Source organism: Manacus candei, unplaced genomic scaffold (genome assembly GCF_025592945.1).
Source record: "Manacus candei isolate 608988 ecotype Guabito, Panama unplaced genomic scaffold, ASM2559294v1 h1tg000307l, whole genome shotgun sequence".
In the NCBI taxonomy this organism is placed as follows: Eukaryota; Metazoa; Chordata; class Aves; order Passeriformes; family Pipridae; genus Manacus; species Manacus candei.
Window position 1 is genome coordinate 9,873 of NW_026138355.1, and position 11,950 is coordinate 21,822.

At 54.0% G+C, this 11,950-nt stretch overlaps 1 long non-coding RNA gene across 2 annotated transcripts; it reads right to left on the reverse strand.

The window, feature by feature from the left end:
- Positions 1-4,384: 4,384 nt before the first annotated feature.
- LOC127465009 (uncharacterized) lies at positions 4,385-5,250 on the reverse strand. 2 transcript variants are annotated; one of them, XR_007901810.1, is made up of 3 exons: positions 5,114-5,250; positions 4,977-5,015; positions 4,385-4,622 (listed from the first exon to the last, which is right to left on the reverse strand). It is a non-coding gene; the product is annotated as an uncharacterized LOC127465009 (long non-coding RNA). The 2 variants fall into 2 exon arrangements; XR_007901809.1 differs by having other exon boundaries at positions 4,385-4,625.
- Positions 5,251-11,950: the final 6,700 nt, after the last annotated feature.

Here is an 11,950-nt window from a genome sequence, read left to right on the forward strand (position 1 = left end):
CACAGAAGATTCTTGTGCGTCCGTCTTTGCAGTTCTGACAGGCACTTCTTGTCACAGCCTGTCCTCTCCATTCCAGAATGGGCCCTGGCAACCAAAGAACCAACACCCCACACCATAGTGCAGAACAACCCATGTGATTTGGGCCCTTTTGTTGTCCTGTCCATTCTGGCCCATCCTCTCCATCCCGGAATAGCCTCTGGAAACCGGAGAACCAACCCCCCACCATGTGACAGTTCAACCCCACCCGTGTGCCAAGGGCTCCTTTGTTGTGTCACAGCCTGTCCCCCCCATTCCATAATGGGCCCTGGCAACCAAAGAACCAACACCCCACAAGGTCAGAATGCAGCCCAACCTGTGTGCCATGGGCCCCTTTGTGATGTCACAGCCTGTCCTCTCCATTCTGGAATAGCCCCTGGAAACCAAAGAACCAACACCTCACACCCCCACAGTGCAGCCCCACCTGTCTGCCACGGGACTCTTTGGGATGTCATGGCCTTTCCCCCAGGAAACAAAGCCTGGAACCTTTGGGTTTCACATGCAGTTGGGGGGCCACCCTGGGCACTCCATGGGCAGCAAGAGCTTTCTGTCCTGCCACCTTTTGTCTGGCAGGAATCTTCAGCTGTGTTCAGGTTGGGCAGTCAGAATGGCAATTTCAGCGCAGGGCTCCTGCAAGTGAACGACAGCCCTTCCCTCCAGGAAAGAAACCCCTTACCCTCGGTCTCTTCTCCTGTTCCTTAAAACACAACCTGCTGGGGAGCTTTCTGGGATCTCTTCTCTTGAGAATTGGGAAGACAGACCCGCTCCCATGTTTAATACCTCAGGCAAAACCACCCTTTAAACACCTTTCCCAACCCTCCCCAACCTTTCCCAAAGCCCAGATTTTACAGGTGTCCTGTAATTCTGGCCCAATCTCACCCAAGCCCACAAACCATGACAGAAACCTCTCAGCCTCACGCTGCGTCCTTCCCATTGTTGTGCCTGATGTGCAGGCAAAAGGCCTTAAAATCAAGTACCCAACATTCATGGCCTGTTCTTTCTCCCAGAAAAGAAGGTGTGGTGAACTCTCCAGACCAGGGAATTGGAAGATCTCCCCAAAACTCCTTTGGTACACGCTGCAGGGCCAACGATTCCTCTGCTCTGCCCTGTCGGCGCTGCTTTGTCTCATCTGGGTCCCCAGAAACTGTCAGTGAAAGCCAGGGAATAAAATCTCTGAGCAGTTGGTTGGGTTCCAGAGGTGACCCTACTTCATTCAGCGCTGAAGGGACACAGGAATTGCTCTCTAACACCTGTACATCAGATCTCAAAACTTTTAAGTATTTCTACATTTTTGCAAACAAAAGAATTCCTGTCCATTGGTTTACCAGTTCTCTGCAGGAATTCTTATTCTCTCTTCTGTTGGCTCTTGATTTCTCACTTTGCATGATGCTTAGTCCACAGTTTTTGTCCTTTTCTTGTCTTTTCCCTAGATAGGGAGAGCCTCAGTAACTGTCTGTGTTAGTTTTGTCTTTGTCTCTGGTTTCTCTAAGGGTCTTTGTGGTTTAGAAATTCTGCCTTCTTGGTGTCCAGGTCCCAAAAATAGATTTCTCTGCCAGGTCTCTCACCACTGAAATATGGCAGGCCTTAAACTTTTCCTTTGTTTTTCTAACAAATGGCCATGGCCCAGAACTTGTCCATCATCCATTGTTTCTTGCCCCCATTCAATCTCCTGCCAGCAGTTTCTCCCCACTGCTGGGTGGGCTCCTTTGTCAAGCACTAGAACTTGTTGGGTAACAGGCCCAGTCCTGTTGCACATTTTTCGTGGGGATCTGCAGGAGGGCATTGAGTCTTCCAGGAGCAAATTGGCAGAGGACCCCAAGCTGGCTTGCAGTGTGGATGTGCTGGAGGGCAGGAAGGCTGTGCAGAGGGACCTGGACAGGCTGGACCTCTGGGCCGAGCCCGTGGGCATGAGGTTCAAGAGTGCCTTTGGTGCCTTTGGGGCCTCTGGCCACAAGAACCCCCTGCAGCTCCAGGCTGGGGGCAGAGGAGCTGCAAAGGGTCCCTGTGGGAGAGGCCCTGGGGGTGCTGGTGGACAGAGGCTGAACCTGAGCCAGCGGGTGCCCGGGTGGGCAAGAAGGCCAAGGGCAGGCTGGCCTGGATCAGAAAGAGTGTGGTAGCAGGAGCAGGGCAGGGATTCTTCTGCTGGACTGGGCACTGGTGAGGCCACCCCTGGAGTGCTGTGTCCAGCTCTGGGCCCCTCAATTCAGGGAGAACCTTGAGGGGCTGCAGTGGGTGGAGAGCAGGGCAAGGGAGCTGGGCAAGGGTCTGCAGTGCATGGCCTGTGAGGAGCAGCTGAGGGAGCTGGGCTTCTCCAGCCTGGAGAAGAGGAGGCTCGGGGCTGACCTTCTCCCTGTCCACAACTTCCTGACAGGAGGCTGGAGCCAGGTGGGGGTCAGCCCCTTCTCCGAGGCAACAGGCGACAGGACAAGAGGACACGAGGACCTGCCTGTCAGGGGCTGTTTGTCAGGGACAGGAGCAGGACTTTTTGGAGAGAAACAGGGATTAGGTATTGAAATGGGCTGCTCCATTGTTCAAGAAATGTTCAGACCTCTTTCCTAAAAGCATCCAGGACTCGGGTCACCCAGTTTTGTCTCTGACAAGGCTTTGCAGGGGCTGCTTGGGAAAGGGAAGCCCTGGGGCCCCAGTGCAGATGGTGGGGCTGCACTCTGGGGGGGTCGGCCTTTGGCTCTTGGCTTCCAGGGGCCCCCAGGAGTCAGTGAGTCGGGCTGGGGACGAGGGGCAGGACTGGCTGGGATTGCCTCTGGGGCCTGGCCCAGAAAATGGAAGTGTCCCCATGGGGGCAGCTGGAAAGGGCCCAGGAAGGAAATGCTGCCCCAGCGCAGGCTGTGGCAGTGGGGAGTGTGCAGGGGAGGAGGCTGGGCCAGAGCAGGGCTGGGCAAGAAGGGCCAAGCCGCGGGTGGGTTCTCCCCCGGCCCCCAGGGCCCAGCCCCTGATGGGAGGGCCTTGGGCAGGGCCTGGGGCGACTGCAGGAACCTCCGAGGCAGCCCAAGGGCCGTGCTTTTGGCAGCTGGGTTGACAGGCGGTGAGCGTCTTCTTGTTCTTTCCAGGTGGGATGCAAGCAGTGCGGTGGGCCTTTGACACCAAAGGGGAGATGATCAAGGTGAGCATTTTCCTGCCAGTGTGAATCAGATGTTAATTCTGGTGGGCTGTATCCTTGGTGAATCTAAGCACATCCCTTGGCATTTGGGTTTTTTCCGGGTGGTTTGCAGCCTGAGAAGCATCAGCAGAGTGGGAAGGAGGTCCCTGCAGTCAGAGGTCAGTGTAAAGGAAGCTGAGAGGGGAGCTTTGGTGAGAATGTTGCCCTCTGAGGGGATCCATCAGTTTGTGCCTTTGCCTCTGTGATGCTGAAAAACCCAGTCTGAAGAACTGCTCAGAGACTTTGGATCTTTGAGCAGCAAAGGGATTTATTGCCGACGTCGGCAGCGAGCGTGGTTCGCACCACAGAGAACTTGGTTGAGAGTTTCACACAATATTGGGGTTGTATACAATTTTCATAAATGATTAAATACGATAAATCATATTCATCTGATCACAACATCTATCTACGCATATTAATAATGGGCAAAGCTCGGGCGGAGCTCAGGGGAGCTTCTCTTGGTCCTCAGTTCTGGGAGGGGTTTAGGTGAGTCTGGGGTCTCTGCTCCTCTCCATCAGTCCCCAGTGTCCCCATCCTGGTCCCTCATGTTCCCACTCCATTCCTGGTGTTCCCATTCCCGGTGTTCCCATTCCCAGTGTGACCATCCCATTCCTGATGTCCCCATTCCCAGTCCCTGGCATCTCCAACCTGCTGCCCATGTCCCCGTTCCCTTTCCTGGTGTTGCCATCCCAGTTCCTGCTCTCCCCAGGCTGCACCCAGTGTCCCCAGTGTGGTCCTCCAGGTCCCCATTCCCATTCCTAGAGTTCCCAACCCAGTTCTGTTTTCCCCATTCCCATTTCTGTGTGTCCCCATTCCCAGTTCCTGCTGTCCCCAACCTGCTCCCAATGTCTCCATTACTATTCCTGGTTTCTCCATCCCATTCCTGATGACCCCAGCCTGTTCCAGTGTCCCCAACCTTCTCTTGGTCATCCCATCCTGCTCCTGGTGTCCCCATCCCTTTCCCCATTGTCTCCTGGTGTTCCCATTTCCATTCCTGATGTCTGCAACCTACTCCCAGTGTCCCCATCCCTGTCCGCAATGTCCCCATCCCAGTCCCGACGTCCCCATTCCAAATCCTGGTGTCCCCAACATGCTCCCAGTGTCCCCATCCCTGTCCCCAGTGTCCCCATCCAAGGCCCCCTGTCCCCATTCCCATTCCTGGTTCCCACAGAGGAACTGCCGGATGCCGGAGGAGGAGCCAGGATTTCTTGCCCAAAGCAGGAGATTGTCACACCCAAATTAAAGCCTCAGGAATAATTGTGGTCCTGGGTTTCACACAGGAAAAAGCAGGAAGTTGATCCATCAGGAAGAGCCGCAGGGGGGCCGGGGTGGGTGGGAGCAGCGGGATGAGCTCTGCCAGCAGCTCCTGCCTTTCCACAGGGAGAGGGAAGGGGTGGATCCAGCTCCAGGATCGCTCAGGCTGTGATTCCTGCTGGGATGGGAGCGGGGAAAGGAGTCACCATGTCCCTGTTCCCATCCCAGGGGATGGATCTGGCTGTGGAGCCCAGGGAGAGTAGGAACTGCTCCGGATTCCCACCTGATCCTGCTCTGTCCATCCCACCCCAATCCCACTCCGTCCATCCCACGCCAATCCCACTCCAGAATCCAGCCCTGATCCCAGTCCACAATTCCACCTGATCCCACTCTGGAATCCTGCCCTGAGCTGCAATCCCCTTCCAATCCCGCTCCAGCCATTAGGCCCCCATTCCCCTCTGGAATCCCGGCATCCATCCTGGGATCCCTGCACAGAGGATCTGGATCCACACACGCTGCTGGGACTCACTGGTGGGCGCGGGGTCGTATCCATTCCCCTCCCTCTTCCCTATGGAAAGAAAGTGGGATCAGCACCCGTGGCACAGGATCCCCGGAATGCTGCCGGGCGGATCCGTGCCCCTTGCCAACCCCCATCCCGGGAGTTACCGGATCGGAGCTTCCAGACACCGACTGCCACGAGGCCGATGATGATGATGATGATGGCAGCGATGACGGACACAGTGTCCTAGTTAGAACAGCTGGGACCGATTCCTCACTGGATGGGTGTAGCCCAAAAGTGTGTATTCTATGGCCTTCCATGCCATTTTCCCAGGAACTGTTGTCGGGGGTGGGTGGGGGGGGCTGCGAGGTGGGGGGGCTGCTCCTGTCCTCATACCCTTTTATGGAATTGCCCGCTCTGAGAATCCTCATATCCTTTTATGGAATTCCCCACTCTGAGGGAACGACTGACCATTCCTGCCTGAACTGGAGAATATATAAACGTGGAGTTTCAGAACCTTTCCACCACTCGTGGTATCCACAGGAAGGCTGCAGCTCACCACTCTCAACCAGACTGAGACCACCACCCTCAACTGGACTGCAATCACCACTTCTGACCAGACTGCAACAGTTCTCCCACCAGCAGGTTTTTTTCCCCTCTCCCTTTACTTTGGACTTGGGGGGATCCAAGGAAAACCACTTTGTTCATGCCCCAGGGTGCTGGGTTATACATTTGGGTTTTGTGGATGAAAACCAATTGCTTGTCTGTATAATCAGACTTATTGGGCAAGGGGGACCAAGGGGGGCCCAAGGGGGGCCCAAAGAGGTTGGTCCAGGGGGGGAAGGGCTGCAGGGGGTGGATCCCGGAGGAGGAAACCCGCCAAAAGCGGCGGCCCAGCCGAGGGAGGAACCGAGCGGGAGCACAAAGAAGAGCAACCAAAAGGTCCTGGCGGTCGCTGGGCAATGGCGGGGGGGGCGAGAGCAGTTTGGGGGCCCCCGTGAGAGCCGGGGGGGAACCCCGGTAGCCGCGGAGTGGGGAGAGCGGAGAGGGGCGATCCCGGAGCTGGGGGACCCCCGGAATGCTGGAGGGGGGGAGCAGAGAGGGAGCGCCGGCTCCCTTAAGCGGGGGTCCCGGAGAGGGGGAAGGCCTTGGAGTGTGGAGAGGAGGGGGGGCCTTGAGGCGGGGTGGGAGCCGAGAGCGCCAAGAGGTTTGCGAGGGTGGGAGCCGAGAGAGGAGGGCCGGCCGGCCCCGGGAGGCAGAGTGGGGAGAAGTGAGCCCTGGGACCCCCCTGGCAACACTAAAGGGGACCCCGGAGAGTGGGAATCCCCCGGAGCCGCTGGACCCCTGGCAGCCCAGAGAAGGGGGACCCCCAATGCAGGCAGAAGTGCCATCACGCCAGAGAGAGGGGACCCCCCTAACCCCAGAGATCAAAAAGGGGGAACTCCTGGGACGGGAATTTGGGCTGAATGTTGTTGTTTTGGGGGTTTTTATGGACACAAGATGCCCGGTGAGTCCTAGAGCTGGACTTGGGCAGGAGGAACCCCCAAGGCAACGCGCTCACCCCTTGTTTTCCCCCCCCATCAGGATTTCTGCTTCCCAAAGCTTGGGCGGATGGAGGAGGAGGCTGTGAGGAAGAGGAAGATGCCTTGGGCCCCCCAGGCAGGTGAGGAGGAAGTCAGTGCCCCTTTGGGTGGGTCTTCTGTCTTTTGTGGCCGTCCTGCGGGGGCCGGAGTTGGGGGGATGTCCTTGGGCTTCCCTGTGGGCCGGAGGCAAATCCCCTGCGTGTCCTTGTTGGTTCCTGCCCCAGGCCCCGAGGTGAGGCCGGAGAGCGCGGAGGACAAATCCCCCCGGCAGAGCCTGGTGGGAGAGGCCGTTTTGAAGGGCTCCCCGGCGCAGGAAGGCAGCGGGGAGGAAAAGGGCTGGAGATGCCCCCGCAGGAGGGGCTCCAAAGCCAGCCCAGGGGGCTGTGAGGAGGAAAGAGCCAGCGTGTGCCGGGAAGGCGACCGGAGCTTGAGGTGGAGCTGCGAGCTGGTGGTCCCTGAGCAGCCTCCCAGCAGGGAAAAGCACTTCAGGTGCTTGGAATGTGGGAAGAACTTCAGCAAGAGATGCAACCTCTTGAGGCACCAGCACATCCACACTGGGGAACGGCCTTACACGTGTGAGGAGTGTGGGAAGAGCTTCAGTGACCGCTCCACCCTCCGCAACCACCGTCGCATCCACAGTGGGGAACGGCCCTACATGTGTGGGGAGTGTGGGAAGAGCTTCAAACGGAGTTCCAACCTGCTCCAACACCAGATGATCCACAGTGGGGAAAGGCCCTACATGTGTGGGGAATGTGGGATGAACTTCAATCAGATCTCTGCCCTGCTCCGACACCAGATGATCCACAGTGGGAACGGCCCTACACGTGTGGGGAGTGTGGGAAGGGCTTCAGGGACAGCTCCAGCCTTTGCAAACACCGTTGCATCCCCACCAGGGAATGGCCCTACAAGTGCTTGGAATGTGGGAAGAGCTTCAGCACAAGCACCAAGCTGCTCAGCCACCAGCACATCCCCACTGGGGAACAGCCCTACACGTGTAGGGAATGTGGGACAGCTCCACCCTCTACACCCACCTTGGCATCCACATCAGGGAGAGGCCTCACAACTGTGGGGAGTGTGGGAAGAGCTTCAGGCAGAGCTCTTCCTTGACCTCCCACCAACGGACCCACCGGTAAGAGAAGCCCCGAGTGCCCCGACTGCGGGAAGAGCTTCGGCCGCTGCTCCAACTCCATCAGCCATGGGAGGACCCGCGTTGGATGATCCACAGGGACCCCCGTTGGGCACAGCCCTGGTGTGCTGGTTTTAAGGTAAACCAGCAGGGGAAATGACAGTGGTGAAATCACGGGGACATCGATGACATCACAGGGACAGCGGTGACATCGGAGGGACAGCAGTGACATCATAGGGACGTTGGTGACATCACAGGGACAGCGGTGACATCACGGGGACAGTGGTGACATCACCGGGGTTAATTTTGGTGTGAAAATCTCCTGCTTTGGGCAATAAATTCTGGCTCCTCCTCTGGCATCCGGCAGTTCCTCCCTGGGAACCAGGAATGGGAATGGGGACAGGGGGAATGGGAATGGAGACACCTGGAATGGGAATGGGAAAACCTGGAATGGGAATGGGAACATTGGGAGCAGACTGGGAACAAGAGGAATGGGAATGGAGACATCAGGAACTGGGAATGGGGGCACCTGGATTGGGAATGGGGACACCGGGGAGAGGGATGGAGACACTGGGAGCAGGTTAGGGACACCAGGAATGGGAATGGGGACACCAGGAATTGGAATGGAAATACCAGGAACTGGGAAGGGAACACCTGGAATGGGAATGGGAATTTGTGGAATGGGAATGGGAACACCTGGAATGGGAAGGGGAACATAGGGAGCAGATTGAGGACACCAGGAATTGGAATGGGGACACCAGGAATGGGAATGGGAACACGTGGAATTGGAATGGGGACACCTGGAATGGGAATGGGGAAAACAGAGGTGGGATGGGAACACCTGGAATGGGAATGGGGACAATAGGAATGGGAATGGAGATACCTGGAATGGGAATGGGAACCCCAAGAACTGGGAATGGGGAAAACAGAAGTGGGATGGGAACATCAGGAATGGGAGGAGGGACAATAGGAATGGGAATGGGGACACCTAGAATGGGATGGAACACCTGGAAAGGGAATTGGAACACATGGAATTGGAATAGGAACACCTGGAATGGAAATGGGTACACCTGGAATGGGAATGGGGACATTGGGAGCAGACTGGTGACACCAGGAATGGGAATGGAGGCAGCGGGAATGGGAATGGGGACACGTGGAATGGGGATGGGAACACCTGGAATGGGAATGGGGACACCTGGAATGGGAATGGGGACATCAGGAATGGGAATGGGGACACCTGGGCTGGGAATGGGAACATTGGGAATGGGAACATTGGGAGCAGGTTGGGGACACCAGGAATGGGAATGGGAACACCTGGAATGGGAATGGGAACATTGGGAGCAGACTGGGGACACCAGGAATTGGAATGGGGACACCAGGAATGGGAATATGAACACCTGGAATGGGAATAGGGAAAACAGAGGTGGGATGGGAACACCTGGAATGGGAATGGGGACAATAGGAATGGGAATGGGAACACCAAGAACTGGGAATGGGGAAACAGAAGTGGGATGGGAACACCCTCACACATGGGGAGCCACAGGTGCTCACAGGAAGGACCATCGAATAAACACTCGATGGATTCTTCCTTCTTTTTAACAGTCGGTCCACAATGGGCCAGATTTGTTCTTTTTGCAGAAACCAACCAGCAGGAGAGATCCCACCACATGAACCGATAAAGCCTTCTACCGCTGCTGTCATCAGTTCTCATTGTCCTATGAGAACATGAAGTGACATCAGAACTGAAGAGTTATACAGGTTTGGGGTTTTTTGTTTGCATGTGTTTTATCTTGAAAATGTTATGATCCTAATAATTTTGCAAGATGTAAAAACCTACCACAAACATTGTGTTTGTGTTCCCCTGCTCCCAAAATTACTTGTATTAACAACTTATTAAGAATTGTTAACTTGTTTGTGTAGTTTTTCTGAGATGTATTGTTAGTTTAATTTTTGTCAAGTTTATTTTGTCTTTTTAAATATCTCTCTCGATTGAGAAACTCAACCAAATATAACCTGGGAGTTAGTACAAGTCTTCATGCATATTTGGAATCATACAAATATGCATTATATACATTAACCTCCGGCCTTAAAAGGCATTGAATTTCATATTTAGTAAAATTTAACAAATAGAATTAAATTTAAGAAAGCCTTTTACCAACTCCCAAGTAACTCAATGTTTTTTGATGTATAATTTCAAGTACTTGTGTATGTTTGTAACGGTTTTAATGTTAAAATATTTGATTGTAGCTATTGAAATCCTATTACTATTTTATTATAAAGTTGGGATTTTTGAGAGAGGAGGGTTGCGGTGCATTGGGGCTACCTCTTCCTTTCCTTTACTCTTCTGTCTTCCTGTCCACTGTACGAGAAGCACAACCCACAAAGAAGATTCACAGAGAACAAAAATCATTGAATGCATAAATCACGGGGTGGTGTCAGAGACTGGAACAGTTACTGATTTCTGCATTCTAAGAGACTTCTGCAGGCTTTTGACTTTCTGATGGGCAGCTGGACCCATTCCCCCTCCTCCAGTGCAGAAGATGTCAAGCCCCCAAAAGGCGGGAAGAGCCGAGTTTACCACGTCCTCCACATGAACTCCGCACCAAAAAGGGGGACACCCCCCTATGCAAACAACTCCCCGCCTTGGGGAGGTGCAAAGGATATGGATATTGACTGGTGACTTTGGGGGTTTGGGGGGGATTTTTCCTTCTTCTCCCCCCACCGCCTGCGGATCCAGACCATTGCTTTTTACATGGCTGGATCCAGTGGGCGGTGACTATTTACGTTTTTACCACTCTCATCTTTTCTTCTTTCTTGCTCTCCCTTACTCTTACCCTGTCTTTCTCTCCCCTATGCATTTTTCTCCTCCCCTGAAAGGTTGGCCTTGTTATATGACAGCCCCCAAAATGCTGGCACACCTGTTGATACAAAATTGTTCAAATAAACCTTGTCAATATGTTTTCAGACACCGATTATTCAGTGTTGTTTCACTTTAATCCACCCCAAGGGAATTATGGATAAAACCTGAGTTACCAACCCACCTTTTTCCTGGGGGGGGTTGTAACAGTCACTGCTGTCCCTGTGATGTCACTGCTGTGACTGTGATGTCACTGCTGTCCCTGTGATGTCATGGTTGTCCCTGTGATGTCACCACTGTCCCTGTGATGTCATCACTGTCTCTGTGATGTCACCACTGTCTCTGTAATGTCACCGATGTCCCTGTGATGTCATTGATGTCCCTGTGACATCACCAGTGTCCCTGTGATGTCACTACTGTCTCTGTGATATCACTGCTGTCTCTGTGATGTCATGACTGTCTCTGTGATGTCACCAATGTCCCTGTGATGTCACTGCTGTGACTGCGATGTCACCGATGTGTCTGTGATGTCATCGCTCTCTCTGTGATGTCATTGCTGTCCCTGTGATATCATTGTTGTCCCTGTGACATCACTGCTGTCCTTGTGATGTCACCGGTGTCTCTGTGATGTCATCAATATCCCTGTGATGTCCCCACTGTGCCTGTGATGTCACCGCTGTCCTTGTGATTGTGATGTCACTGTTGTGTCTGTGATGTCACTGTTGTGTCTGTGATGTCACTACTGTCTCTGTGATGTCACCAATGTCTTTGTGATGTCACTGTTGTGTCTGTGATGTCACTGCTTTCTCTGTGACGTCACTGCTGTCTCTGTGCTGTCACCGCTGTGTCTGTGATGTCACTATTGTCTCTGTGATGTCACTGATTTCCCTGTGATGTCACTGCTGTCTCTGTGCCTGTGCCTGTGATGTCACTGATGTCTCTGTGATGTCACCAATCTCTCTGTGATGTCACCGACCTCTCTGTGATGTCACTGCTGTCCCTGTGATGTCACCAATTTCTCTTCAGCCAGATTGCAACCACCACTCTCAACCAGACTGCAGATCACCACTCTCGACCCAACTGCAACCACCACTCTTGACCAGACTGCACCACCACTCTCACCAACAGGGTTTTTTTTCCCCCTCTCCCTTTACTTTGGGCTCAGGGGGCCCAACAAACACCACTCTGTTCATGCCCCAGGGTGTTGGGTTATACATTTGGGTTTTGTGGGTTAAAACCAACTGTTTGTCTGTATAATTGTACTTATTGTATTATTTCATGAAATTGTTATTCTGACTGTTATAGATTAGGAAATCAGGGGGAATTTTTCTTCCCCTGCCCTCACTCCAAGGGAAAGAAAGGGAGTGAGCAGGGGGAAGGGAGGTCATTAGCATTACAAAAGATGTAGCCAACCTAGGGTAATGGACCATTTGGAGAA